The sequence below is a fragment of the Bubalus bubalis genome, chromosome 4 (assembly GCF_019923935.1).
Source record: "Bubalus bubalis isolate 160015118507 breed Murrah chromosome 4, NDDB_SH_1, whole genome shotgun sequence".
NCBI classification, from domain to species: Eukaryota; Metazoa; Chordata; class Mammalia; order Artiodactyla; family Bovidae; genus Bubalus; species Bubalus bubalis.
The window spans coordinates 60550293-60564982 of NC_059160.1; the positions used below are offsets into that span (position 1 = coordinate 60550293).

General features: G+C 37.1%; 1 pseudogene; it reads right to left on the reverse strand.

Annotated features, from left to right (window-relative positions):
* Positions 1-2768: 2768 nt before the first annotated feature.
* Positions 2769-13945, reverse strand: LOC102404812 (annotated as a pseudogene).
* Positions 13946-14690: the final 745 nt, after the last annotated feature.

Consider the following 14690-nt stretch of genomic DNA (forward strand, 5'->3'; position numbering starts at 1 on the left):
TATTTATGATGGTGTTAGTTATTTAAAGCCTGTGAAACCTTCCTCAGGATATTTCAGCATTGAATTTTTGCTCATCCTCTGTAATGGATTCCATTGGGAGAGGAGTAATCGTAAAGTCAATTATGGTGCCATAAGTGAAGACTCTTGGGCTGTTGTCAATGAGGACTGAAGTAACTTTCAGTTCAGTTCAGTCGCTTAGTCGTGTCCGAGTCTTTACGACCCTATGAATCGCAGAATGCCAGGCCTCCCTGTTCATCACAAACTCCCGGAGTTCACTCAGACTCATGTCCATCGAATCAGGACGCCATCCATCCATCTCATACTCTGTTGTCCCCTGCTCCACCTGCCCCCAATCCCTCCCAGCATCAGAGTCTTTTCCAATGAGTCAACTCTTCGCATGAGGTTGCCAAAGTACTGGAGTTTCAGCTTTAGCATCATTCCTTGCAAAGAAATCCCAGGGCTGATCTCCTTCAGAATGGACTAGTTGGATCTCCTTGCAGTCCAAGTAACCTTAGGTACAAACAAATAGTTTAATAATAATCAAAAACAAGGGAAAAAGAAAAATTCACTTGAAATTATTACCTGTATATCTTGATATAGCTATGTTTCAGGATATGACAAATGCCCTCTAAATCACAAATTCAAAGACAGATTATGGTTGCTAATTCTGTTCTCCTATATTTAAATACCAAACAGAAAATATACTGAAGGGAAAGATAACATTCACACAATTAACTTTATACCTTTAGCAAAAAAACTTTTGAGATTAGGATCTCTATTTAAAAATTCCTTTAAAACTGCAGTGTGACTAAAAGACTACATTAAAATCAGAGACATACTACTCTATTTAGTAAGCCCAACTTGATAAGAATGTCATTTTTCTAAAATATTTTTATAAGTTAATTTTAATATTATTTTTTAAAAACCAGTTTTTAAATTAAAAATTATGTTTAGAATTCATCTGTGCTTTTAAAGTGTATAGATAGCAAAAATGATGTGGGACCATAGCTTCTCTTTTATTATAATTCAGTATTAGTAGAAGCTTTATCAGTTTAGGAAGAGAAGGTCGATTGGATATTTTAAACAGGAAAATATTAAATAAGGTTAGGTAAGGCAATGGCACCCCACTCCAGTACTCTTGCCTGGAAAATCCCATGGACGGAGGAGCCTGGTAGGCTGCAGTCCATGGGGTCGCTAAGAGTCGGACACGACTGAGCAACTTCCCTTTCACTTTTCCCTTTCATGCATTGGAGAAGGAAATGGCAACTCACTCCAGTGTTCTTGCCTGGAGAATCCCAGGGATAGGGGAGCCTGGTGGGCTTCCGTCTATGTGGTTGCACAGAGCTGGACACGACTGAAGTGACTTAGCAGTAGCAGCAGCAGTTATATTAAACTGAGAAACAAGAGTTTCTGCAAAGTGAAGACAGTTGACCTTGGAACACATAGGCAAAAGCAGAATTTGAAAGCTCAGTCTGAGTTCTGAGAATATTTTCTTAACTCTTAATGGTTAAATATTATTAATCATATTTTCTTCCTTATTTTACGAGGCAGCATTTTCCCAGCGAGAGATTCTTAAACATTGAAATAATTAGTATCTTCCACCAGACCTCATTTTATTAACCACCCCAATATTCAGCTTAGATTATCCATGGTTTTAAAGATATTTCCTTTCTTCACTGTCTCATGTAAAACTGCTGTCATTAAAACAATGATAACCTCTCACTGGGATAATCAGAGGCTTTCTGTGATTCTCTTCTTCCACGAATATTTAGCTACCCAAAGTTAAAATGCAATTTTTCTAAAATACAAATTTGAACACAGTATATCCTTTAAACAATCCACAGTGCTTCCCTGCTGCCTGCAGAATAAAAGAAATCTTCCTTGTCTTGTTATATAGGTCTGTATGAGTTCCATGAATTTCCTTCTAAGTTTCTCTTACTCCCTCTCTTGTGCATTAAAATCAAGAACTAAATTTCAGGAAGTTTTTAAGTTTTCCTTGATCATTTAGATCACTCATCTTTAAAGACTGCACTCTATACGTATTTCTATATTTGCTTTTATGCACTGGATTTAACATATGGCATGTTAGCTCTCTAGTCAGATATTTTCCCCTCAAATACTGTGACCTCAAGTAGAGAAATTACTTATGCCTAGGAATTTTTATAGGGCGAAGAGTACATCAAAATTCAATATATATTGAATTGATAAAATAATTCTCACTAAGGCACATATAACAAAATATTAAATTTACTCATTTATTTTATTACAGTTTTCTTGTAAAAAGGAAGGACATCCAAAAATAATTTATCAGATTAATCAATATTCAAATGATGGGCAGATATAATTATTCATGTCAGAGAAATCATGAAATAAATTCATTTAGCCTCTGGGCAATTAAGAGTTACTTACATGTCACCCTTCAGACTGTGCACTGCAGAGTGATTCTCTCACTAAGAGTTCACAAAGATTTCTTCAGTAAATATGATATTTCATTTGCTTATTACATTAGCTTGTGCTACCTCTACCAAGTACATTTATATCCACATAACACATGTTACTAATGCAAGAAAATTGAAGATGAAGCACAGAGAAAGTCATTCCAGTCTTGAATCAAAACCGGCAAACCATAGTCCAAATGTACTTTGCAGCTGTAAGTATATGGAATTCTAATAAATTAAAACTTTATGATTAAATATTTCTAAGATCAATGGGTACAACTTTTTAATCAGTTGCTTTCCCAAGTTGTTATAATTTCCCAGGACTTTCATTTACATCACTGTAAAAATAGAAGTAAAATATCTTTTCTCTAGGCTCTTTCTCAGAGCTTCTTTGACATCTTTGTTCCTCAGAGTTTAAATCAAAGGGTTCAACATAGGAGTGACTAGGGTGTAGCATAAGGAAGCCACTTTACTGAGCTCAGGAAATGTATCAGGAGTGAGATACATAAAAAATACAGCACCATACAGTACACTCACAACTCCTAGGTGAGAGCTGCAAGTGGAGAAGGCTTTCTTTCACCCCTCAGTGGAGCGTATTTTTAGAACTGTGGATATATATATATATATATGACACAATAATGACAATTAATGATAATGCTGCATAAGAAAAAAGAAACCAACTTATGAATATAGAGATAAGAACAAGAAATCTTCTGAAGTGGATGGTCATCACAGTAAAAATGGTCAATGGTTCGAGATGCACAAAAGGATAAAGTAAATGTCATGCTGGTTTGAAGAACTGAGCTGATGCAGCCAAAAAAATAGGAACCAGCCACCAACTGAACACAGAGATGTGTTGAGATCTGGACAGTGTAGAGGAGTGGATTGCAGATGGCAATGGAGCAGTCATAAGCCAGGACTGCCAGGTGAAATCCTTTAGTCACAATGAAGAAAGCAAAGAGAAAGAACTGGCTAATACAGCCTGCAAATGAGATGGACTTGCTCCCAGACCAGAAGTTGCTCATAGCCTTGGGTGCAATAACAGAAGAATAGAAGAGATCAATGAAGGAGAGGTTGCCTAGGAAGAAATACATTGGTGTGTTCAGCCTGGGGTCAGTCATAATAATGACCATCATGCCAACATTTCCTAGAAGGATCATGGTGTAGATAAGCGGAAATAGCAGGAAGAGGAGAATGTGAAGTTCTGGGCGGACCTTGAAGCCGACAAGAATGAAGTCAGTTGCTTCTGAGTAGTTGCTTGTTCCCCTTGTTGGAAGGAATGATGCTAAAGCTGAAATTCCAGTACTTTGGCCACCTCATGCGAAGAGCTGTCTCATTGGAAAAGACTCTGATGCTGGGAGGGATTGGGGGCAGGAGGAGAAGGGGACGACAGAGGATGAGATAGCTGGATGGCATCACTGACTCGATGGACGTGAGTCTCAGTGAACTCCGGGAGTTGGTGGTGGACAGGGAGGCCTGGCGTGCTGCGATTCATGGGGTCGCAAAGAGTCGGACACGACTGAGCGACTGATCTGATCTGATCTGATCTGTCACCCATGGCAGACAACTGCTGAGAGACAGAAGGCAAAAGAAATGCAATTGCGACTTTGAGTCATCAATTCGTCAATACACTCTTAAATGTAGCTATACATTATTTACTTCTTAATGAAAAAAGTTATACAAAACAATTTTAATGTCAATAAGATACATGAATTTGGATTTAGATATTACTAAACTTCAGGAATTGTTATTCTATTAAACAATGAAAGAAGCTATTTGGTTATTTTATTTAAATCATACATTGGCAAGGATTTCTGCAAGAAATTAGCATATTTTATTGTCTAAGATTACTCACTTTCTGAATTTCTATTCTTGCTATATTTATTGTTAAAAATTATCTTATCCAAATTAGGAGTATTACATCTGATCTAAAATAAGCATATTGCGTGGAATCTCTATGGCAGTGTTTATAGCCATTATGATAGCGACATCAGTATTTGTGTCATTACATGACAGTATTAAAAATATTTGAAATATTTTTATTTTACCTCAATATATTTAGTTTCCAGTATTATTGGAGCTATCTTTGAAAACAATGTAATTAGACAATATTGGTATGTTAAGTAAAATAAAAAATCACTAAGAGTAGATAAAGTTCTCTAACTCTACTTCTAAACATACATTCCTTTTCTCATACCAAAGTCATTCCCCCAAATACATGAATTTTAATTGCTTCATTACAAATGTTGAACTTCCATTAATAGTCATTAAAATTTAAAAAATGTCGTAATTACTTGGGCCTCTCTTTAAAAGCAAAGAGAGAAGCTGGTGAATATTTCAATCCTTATAACACAATGAACAACTTTCTACCAAGGCTGCATGAATCTCACCCTTTAGACAGAGAAAGTAAACTTTCAGTGATATACATAAAGAAAATCCCTTTCCTGAATTCTAGTATACCTGATATGTCTTAAAGTAAGGATAACTGGGTAACTATGGATATTTAAAAATCATAGCAACCTTGTATCACCCAGAGTCTGTGATTCCATTTTGAGTTTACTTTTGTACATGGTATGAAAAGTATACCAGTTTGATTCTTTTGCATATATCTATCTAGTTTTCTCAACACCATATATTGAAGAGCCTGTCTTTCCCCATTGTGTATTCTTCCTCCTTTATTGTAGATTAATTGATGTATGAACCTGGACTTATTTCTGGACTCTCTATTCTGTTCCACTGATCTATGTGTATATTTTTGTGCCAGTACCATACTGTTTTGATTACTTAGCATTGTAGTATAATTTGAAATAAAGGATCACAATACTTTCAGTTTTGCCCATCTTTCACAAGAATGTTTCGGCTATTTGGGATCTTTTATGTTTCCATACAAATTTTGGAATTACTTGTAGCAGTTCTGTCCAAATATGCCATTGACATTTTAAAAGAGATTGGATTGAATCTGTAGATTGCCTTGTGTAGTACTGTCATTTTAATAATATTAATTCTTCCAATCCATGAGCATGGTATATCTTTCCATTTGTTTGCGATGTCTTCAATTTCTTTGATCAGCATCTTCTAGTTTTCCAAGTTCAGATCTTTTACCTCTGTAATAAGATTTAAGTGTAGGTACTTTTATTTTCTGATGCAATTGTAAATTGAATTTTTATTACTTTCTCTTTCTGGTAGTATATAGAAACTGTTAGTATATAGAAACACTATGCTACACCGATTTCTGCATATAATTTTTTTTGTCCTGAAATTTTATTGATTCAAATATTATTTCTAATAGATTTTTGATGGCATCTTTATGAGTTTCTCTATATAGTATATTTTTTGTAAACATTGACAGTTTTCTTTCTTTCTTTCCAATTCAGATTCTTTTTCTTTTCTTTTGTTTTATCATCCTTGTCTAATTTCTAATTTTAGAGAAAGTATTTTCAGCTTTTCAATGTTAGGTATGAGGTTGGCTTGGGGCTTGTGATATACGACCTTTATTATGTTGAGATATAGTCCTTCTAGACCCTCATTTTTGAACATTTTAGTCATAATGGATGTTAAATCTTGTTAAAAGCTTTTGTGCATCTAGTGAGGTGATCATATAGCTTTTATTTTTAATTAGCTAGGAGGTGATGACATTGACTGAATTGTTGGTACTGACAGATACTTGCATGTGGGGATATATCCCACTTGAAGATGGTGTATGATACTTTTAATATATTGTTCAAAAATTTTTTGTTAATATCTTGTTGAGAACTTTGCATTTATGTTAAACATGATGCTGGCCTTTTGTTTGGTTGTGGTGTCCTGTCTGGTTTTGTCATCAGGGTGATGTTGGCCTCATAGAATGAGTTTGAAAGCTGTTCCTTCCTCTTCAACTTTTGTTTGTTTTTTTTTTTTGAATATAAATTTATTTATTTTCGTTAGAGGCTAATTGCTTTACAATATTGAAGTGGTTTTGCCATACATTGACATGAATCCACCACGGGTGTACATTTGTTCCCCATCCTGAACTCCCCTCCCACTTCCCTCCCCATACCATCCCTCTGGGTCATCCCAGTGCACCAGCCCCGAGCATCCTGTCTCATGCATCAAATCTGGATGGGCGATTAATTTAATATATGATAAATATACATGTTTCAATGCCATTCTCCCAAATCACCCACCCTCGCCCTCTCCCACAGAGTCCAAAAGACTATTCTATACATCTGTGTCTCTTTTGGTGTCTTGCATACAGGGTTATCATTACCATCTTTCTAAATTCCATAAATATGCATTAGTATACTGTATTGGTGTTTTTCTTTCTGGCTAACTTCACTCTGTATAATAGGCTCCAGTTTCATCCACCTTGTTAGAACTAATTCAAATGTATTCTTTTTTATGGCTGAGTAATACTCCATTTGTATACCATAGCTTTCTTATCCATTCATCTGCTGATGGACATGTAGGTTGCTTCCATGTCCTGGCTATTATAAACAGTGCTGTGATGAACACTGGGGTACATGTGTTTCTTTCAATTCTGGTTTCCTCGGTGTGTATGCCCAGTAGTGAGATTGCTGGGTCATATGGCAGTTGTATTTTCCAGTTTTTTAAGGAATGTCCACACTGTTAATTTTTGGAATAGTTTGAGAAAGATAGGTGTTAACTCTCCTTGAAATGTTTAGTAGTATTCACCTGTGAAGCTGTTTGTTTCTTGGAATTCTGCTTGTTGGGAGGCTACTATTACTGATTATATTTATTTACTGGCAATCAGTCTGTTCAGATTTTCTATTTCTTCTTGATTCAGTCTTAGGAGATTATACATTTCTAGGAATCTGTCCTTTTCTTTTAAATTGTCCATTTTATTGGCATACAGTTTTTCTCAGTAATGTTTTATAATTTGTGTTTCTGTGGTGTTGGTTGTAACTTCACTTTTGTTTATGATTTTATAGATTTGGGTTCTCTCTCTTTTTTTCTGATGAGTCTAGCTAAAAGCTTATGAATTTTGTTATCTTTTAAAATATCAGATATTTGCTTCATCAGTCTTTTCCATTTTTTTAAGTCTCTATTTTATTTATTTTTTGTATGATCATTGTTCTTTCTTACTACCCACTAAATTGTCTGATTGTCTTTTAATTTATTCTTTTTTCAAGTTCTTTTATGTATAAGTTTGCTTATGTGAGATTTTTCTTCTTTCTAGAGGTAGAATTATACCAGTATAATCTTCTCTCTTAGAACTTCTTTTGCTGCTTCCCACAATTTGGATCATTGTTTTTCATTTTTCAATTGTCTCCAGTTATTTTGATTTATTCATTGATTTCTGCAATGACCCACCATTTATTTTATAGCAAATTATTTCATCTCCACATGATTTTGTCTCTGAAGGTTTTCTGCAGCTATTTTATTATACTTGATTTCTAGTCTCACAACTTTGTAGTCAGAAAAGACGTTTATTATGATTTCAGTCTTCCTAATTTTACTGAGACTTGCTTTGTGGCCTAGCATGTGATTTATCCTGAAGAATTTTCTGTGTCCACTTGAAAAGAGTGTATATTCTGCAGTTTTTGGATGAAATTTCTGCATATGTTATATTTAATATGTTGAGATATAATCCCTCTAGACTCTCATGTTCAGCATTTCTATCATTAATGGATGTTTAATCTTGCAAAAGTTTTTGTGCATCTATTGAGATGATCAAATAACATTTATTTTCAATTAGTTAAGAGGTGACCACATTGACTGAATTGTTGATATTTATATGTCCTTGCATGCTGGGGATAAAGACTACTTGAAGATGGCATATATAGGTTACTATATATAGGAAGATGACATATATATATCTATATATATATATCTATATATATATCAACATTTATCTGTCTGACTTCCCAGATGGCAGTCTGAGAAGAATCTGCCTGCTAATGCAGGAGACACAGGGGAAGTTGGTTTAGTCTTTGACCCAGGAAGATCCCCTGGAGGAGGAAATGGCAACTCACTCCAGTATTCCTGCTTGGAAAATCTCGTGGACAGAGGATCCTGGTAGGCTACAGTCCATGGGGTTACAAAGAGTCAGACAAAATTTAGCAACTGAGCATTATCTATCTATCATTCTTTCTTTCTATACATATGATTAAGTGGATGATCTCTTAAGTTTGGATGTGCATGTATGTGCGCTCAGCGCTCAGTTGTGTTCAAGTCTTTGCCACCCACGGGCTGTAGCTCATAAAGTTCCTCTGTCCATGGAATTTTCCAGACAAAAATTCTGGACTATGTTGCTTTTTCCCACTCCAGGGGATCTTCCCAGCTCAGGGATTGAACCCATATCTCCAGTATGTTCTGCATTGGCAGGGGGAATCTTTTGCATTCTAGCAGCCTTACATATTAAATCCATGTCCTACCTTTAATGGTTTTGACACCATATTTTATAGATTTTTGCTTTGGCTATCCTTATCACATATTTTGAGTATAAAATATTTTACTACTTTTACCTTTTTACCTTCTTATAACTTTATAAATGGTTGATCCACTACTTATTTGTTTGTTTTTTTTTTTACCATGATATTTCTCATTCATAATTTTCCCATTTTTGTTGTGGTCTTTTTTTTCTCTGCTTAAAGTTCCTTTACCATTGCTTATAAAGCCAATATAATGATTCTTAATCATTTTAGCTTTTATTTGTCTGGAAAAATCTTTATCTCTTCTTCAAATCTGAATAATTACATTGCTGGGTAGAGTATTCTTAGTTGCAGGTTTTTCCTTTCATCACTTTGAATGCATCATGCCCATGCTACTCATTTCTGGCCTGCATATTTTCTACTAAAAAGTCATCTGATAGTCTTCTGCAAGTTTCTTTGAATGTAACTCTTTGTTATTGTCTTGCTGCTTTTAAGATTCTCTCATTATCTTTAATAGTTGATAATTTAATGTTAATGTGTCTTGATGTGGATCTATGAGTTAATCTAACTTGAATTGCTATACTTCCTGGACCTAGGGGTCTGTTTCCTTCCTGAGTAGGGATGTTTTCAGCCATTATTTCTTCATATAAGTTTTCTGTTCATTTCTCTCTTTCCTTCTGCAATCTCTATAGTGTGAATGTTGGCATACTTGATGTCATCCCAAAAGTCTCAGATTATTGTAATTAAAAAAAAAATTCTTTTCTTCTTTTTATGGTCATCATATGTAATTGCCAATGACCTGTCTTTCAGAGCACTAATCAATTCCTCTGATCTAATCTACTGGTAATTCCTTCTGGTGTGGATTTTATTTCAGTTATTGTATTCTTCAATTCTGTTTGATTTTTAGTTATAGTTTCTAACTTTGCTGAAATCCTTATTGTGTTCATTTATTCTCTTTCTGAGTTCCATGAGCATTTTTAGATCATTACCTTCAACTCTCTATCAAGTAGATTGATTATCTCCTCTCCATTTTGTTCTTTTTCTGAGGTTTTGTCTTATTTCATCATCTGGAATATATTTCTCTGTCTCCTTATTTTGCCCAGTTCTCTATGTATTTTCCTATGTACATCAGTTATAGTTTTCAATCTTGGAGAAGTGACTTTGTGTAGGAAACATCCAATGAGGTCCAGAAGCATTCTCTCATTTGGTCATCAGAGGTATAGGCCCCAGTGCTGCCCTAATACGGGAAGCATGTACCCTTCTGTAATGGTAGGAGTTAGTATATTAGGCATGCTGGCAGGTGGGGTTGGACCCCAGCTGAGTTGGCTATGTGGCTACGTTTTGTACATTTGCTTTGAACCCACTGGAGGGTAAGGGATCTCATCCTCATGATTGGTTGAGTAGCCAGGGGTGGTGGGTAGTGCTGCTACTGGCCCACTGGAGAGTAGGGCCAGGTCCTCATGCAGCTGTCTGCTTAGCCAAGGGATAGTCAGGCTGGTGTTGGCCTCCTGGGGGTGGTGATGGGTCCCTGATTTGCTCCATTTACACAGCTCAATGGAGTTTGGGCTGAAACTGACCTGCTGCAACTGAGCATGGGTGGGTATGTCCTCCAGTACTGATAGGTTTAAGTTTCCAAAATGACACTTGGTAGGCTGATGTCATCACAGTAGAAAGAGCTCCTCAAAATGGCTACTTCCACATGGCTATTTCCAGTGTTCCCTTTCCAAGGGGGAGTCTCAGATGCCTTCAGCCTATCCAGGAGGCTCTCCAAGATCCGCAGGTGGGTCTGACCCATGCCTCTTTCAAATTAGTGCTTGTGTACTGGGACTTAGAGTGTGTGACATTTTGTATGCATGGTTAAAGAGTGCAGTTTCTGTTTCCGACAGCCTTCCAGCTTTTCCAAATAGAAAGCTTGCACGCTGTCAAAGCTATATTTTCTGAGGGCTTATCTTCCCTGTGCAGGCCCTCCTGGACTCGGAAGACAAATGTGAGGATGTTGAACAGCTGTGTTGTTCATTGGCAAGGACGTCTACATATGATACTCCTTCCATTTGTGGGTTGCTAACCCAGAGGTGTCAGGCCTGACCATAATGTGTCTCTGCCTCTCCTATCCACCTCACTGTTGTTCCTGCTTCAGGTCTTTAGATCTGGAAAATTTTTCTGACATCTCTTAGGTTACTTATATAGATAGCTGCTTAGTGAGTGGTTGCAATTTTGGTGTGTCTGTGGGAGGAGGTAAGCTCAAGGTCTTCCTTCTCTGCCATCTTTGCCATAATCCCCATCAATAATTTAGCTTCAAAAGATATGACCACAATATTAACAACTAATGCACTTCAATATACAAAGAATAATACATTCTCACTGAAATGTGTGAAATGAGTATATTAATAAACTCATTATACTACAAATATAAAATTCAGGTAACATTTAAAAATACAGAAGTTAAGATGCTTCCACATCTACTTATGAGCAAGTAATTAAGATCTGTCTTCCATGACAAAATCTAAACTTTGTAGAAATTAAATGAACCAACCATATTTAAATACTGTATCAGATCAGATCAGTCGCTCAGTCGTGTCCGACCTTTTGCGACCCCATGAATCACAGCACGCCAGGCCTCCATGTCCATCACCAACTCCTGGAGTTCACCCAGATTCACGTCCATCGAGTCAGTGATGCCATCCAGCCATCTCATCCTCTGTCGTTCCCTTCTCCTCCTGTCCCCAATGCCTCCCAGCATCAGAGTCTTTTCCAATGAGTCAACTCTTTGCATAAGGTGGACAAAGTACTGGAGTTTCAGCTTTAGCATCATTCCTTCCAAAGAAATCCCAGGGCTGATCTCCTTCAGAATGGACTGGTTGGATCTCCTTGCAGTCCAAGGGACTCTCAAGAGTCTTCTCCAACACCACAGTTCAAAGTATCAATTCTTCGGCGCTCAGCCTTCTTCACAGTCCAACTCTCACATCCATACATGACCACAGGAAAAACCATAGCCCTGACTAGATGAACCTTTGTTGGCAAAGTAATGTCTCTGCTTTTGAATATGCTATCTAGGTTGGTCATAACTTTCCTTCCAAGGAGTAAGCGTCACCATCTGCAGTGATTTTGGAGCCCAGAAAAATAAAGTCTGACACTGTTTCCACTGTGTCCCCATCTATTTCCCATGAAGTGGTGGGACCGGATGCCATGATCTTTGTTTTCTGAATGTTGAGCTTTAAGCCAGCTTTTTCTCTCTCCACTTTCACTTTCATCAAGAGGCTTTTTAGTTCCTCTTCACTTTCTGCCATAAGGATGGTGTCACCTGCATATCTAAGGTTGTTGATATTTCTCCCTGCAATCTTGATTCCAGCTTGTGTTTCTTCCAGTCCAGCGTTCCTCATGATGTACTCTGCATAGAAGTTAAATAAACAGGGTGACAATATACAGCCTTGACGAACTCCTTTTCCTATTTGGAATCAGTCTGTTGTTCCATGTCCAGTTCTAACTGTTGCTTCCTGACCTGCATACAAATTTCTCAAGAGGCAGATCAGGTGGTCTGGTATTCCCATCTCTTGAAGAATTTTCCACAGTTTATTGTGATCCACACAGTCATAGGCATAGTCAATAAAGCAGAAATAGATGTTTTTCTGGAACTCTCTTGCATTTTGTATGATCCAGCGGATGTTGGCAATTTGATCTCTGGTTCCTCTGCCTTTTCTAAAACCAGTTTGCACATCAGGAAGTTTACAGTTCACATATTGCTGAAGCCTAGCTTGGAGAATTTTGAGCATTACTTTACTAGCATGTGAGATGAGTGCAATTGTGCGGTAGTTTGAGCATTCTTTGGCATTGCCTTTCTTTGGGATTGTAATGAAAACTGACCTTTTCCAGTTGTGTGGCCATTGCTGAGATTTCCAAATTTGCTGGCATATTGAGTGCAGCATTTTCACAGCATCATCTTTCAGGATTTCGAATAGCTTAACTGGAATTCCACCACCTCCACTAGCTTTGTTCGTAGTGATGCTTTCTAAGGCCCACTTGACTTCACATTCCAGGATGTCCGGCTCTAGATGAGTGATCACACCATCGTGATTATCTGCGTTGTGAAGATTTTTTTTGTCCAGTTCTGTGTATTTTTGCCATCTCTTCTTAATATCTTCTGCTTCTGTTAGGTCCATACCATATCTGTCCTTTATCGAGCTCATCTTTGCATGAAATGTTCCTTTGGTATCTGTATAATAAGCAGCAAATGACTGTAATCCCTGGGAAAAAGGAAACAATTCAAGAAAAATTTAAAAATGAGTACAAAGCAATTGAAACAAATCAAACACAATCATAAAGTTGAAAATGAAAAAAAAAAAAAAACAACTGACAGACATCAAGTGATAACTGAGAAAATGTTACAAATGTAATTAGAAAGGAGGTGATTAGAAAAATAGTAGCAACTATAATGGTCAAATTTCCTTTTGAAAGTGGATAGCAAGTCTAAACACACAGATACAAGAAACTTCACAAAAACCCAAGTCAAAGGAACAGAAAAATAATGGAATGAAGGCACAGCAGGATACAATTTCAGAAAGTGGATGGAAAATACAGTCAAAGCAACAAGAAGGAAAAAAAAAAAAAAAAACCATTACATAGTATCAAGCAAAATGTAAAGGGTAGATTTTGGTCAGAAAAATTCAAAACAAAAGACAATAAAATACTATCCTTAGAGTGCTAAAATACAGGACAATGGAAGACCAAATGAAAACACTGTATCCAGGAAAAACATGTTAAACGAAGGCAAAATAAAAAACTCATTAGATAATGGAAACTAACTGAATGCATTATGTCAAATTTGCACTAGAAGAAATGTTTCTTATTTCCCAACATACTTGTTGTTGAATCTTTGTATATTCTAGAGTAGTGATCATACAACTATAGCCTCTAGAGCAAATCTTGCCCTCATTCATTTACCTTTTGTCCATGGCTGCTTTAACAGTATAAAGGCAGAAGTGAGGATGTAAGAAGAGAAGGTATTTCTTTCTCTTTCAGTATGCTTCTTGGATTGTTTCTTATTTTGGTTCTAGCACCTAGTGGGCAAACCTCACCATGGTTCTCAGTCTTGAAGAGATTGCCAGGCTTCTGTGATACTTTAATACCACCTCTTCTCATGCCTTGCAATCACAGACGCAGCTGACTGTCTGATCTTGCTGATACATATGTTACTTCAAAGTCACTCCACAGAAAACCATAATTCAAAAGATATAGGCAGCCTCCAGTTCAAGATGGCAGAGTAGAAGGATGTGCACTCATCTCCTCCTGTGAGAACACTAAAATCACAACAAGTTGCTGAACAACCATTGCCAGGAGGATGCCAGAACCTGCTAAAAAAAGATACTCCACATCCAAAGACAAAGAAGAAGCCACAGTGAGACAGTAGGAGGGGCACAATCATGATAAAATCAAATCCCAAACCTACTGGGTCAGTGGCCCACAATCTGGAGAACAATAATACCAAGAATTTCTCCTTCTGTTGTGTAGATTCAGAACCCCACATCAGGCTTTCCAACCTGGGGACCAGACAAAGGACTAGGAATCCCCAGGAAATCTGACCTTGAAGGCCTGCAGGAGTTGATTACAAGACTTACACAGGACTAGGGCAAACAGAGACTTCACTTTAAAGGAACAAACAAAACCTTGTGCACCAAGACTCAGAAGAAAGGAGCAGTGACTCCACAGGAAACTGACCGAACTACCTGCTTTTGTTGGAGGGTGTCCTGAGGAGGCATGAGTCAGCAGGGACTCACCACAGGGATGGTGGGACTGGCAGCAGATGTCTGGAAAGGTCCCTTTTGGTGTAAACCTTCTTAGAGTTTGCCATAAATCTGACCATAGAGCCTGTAGACCTGAGGGCTGG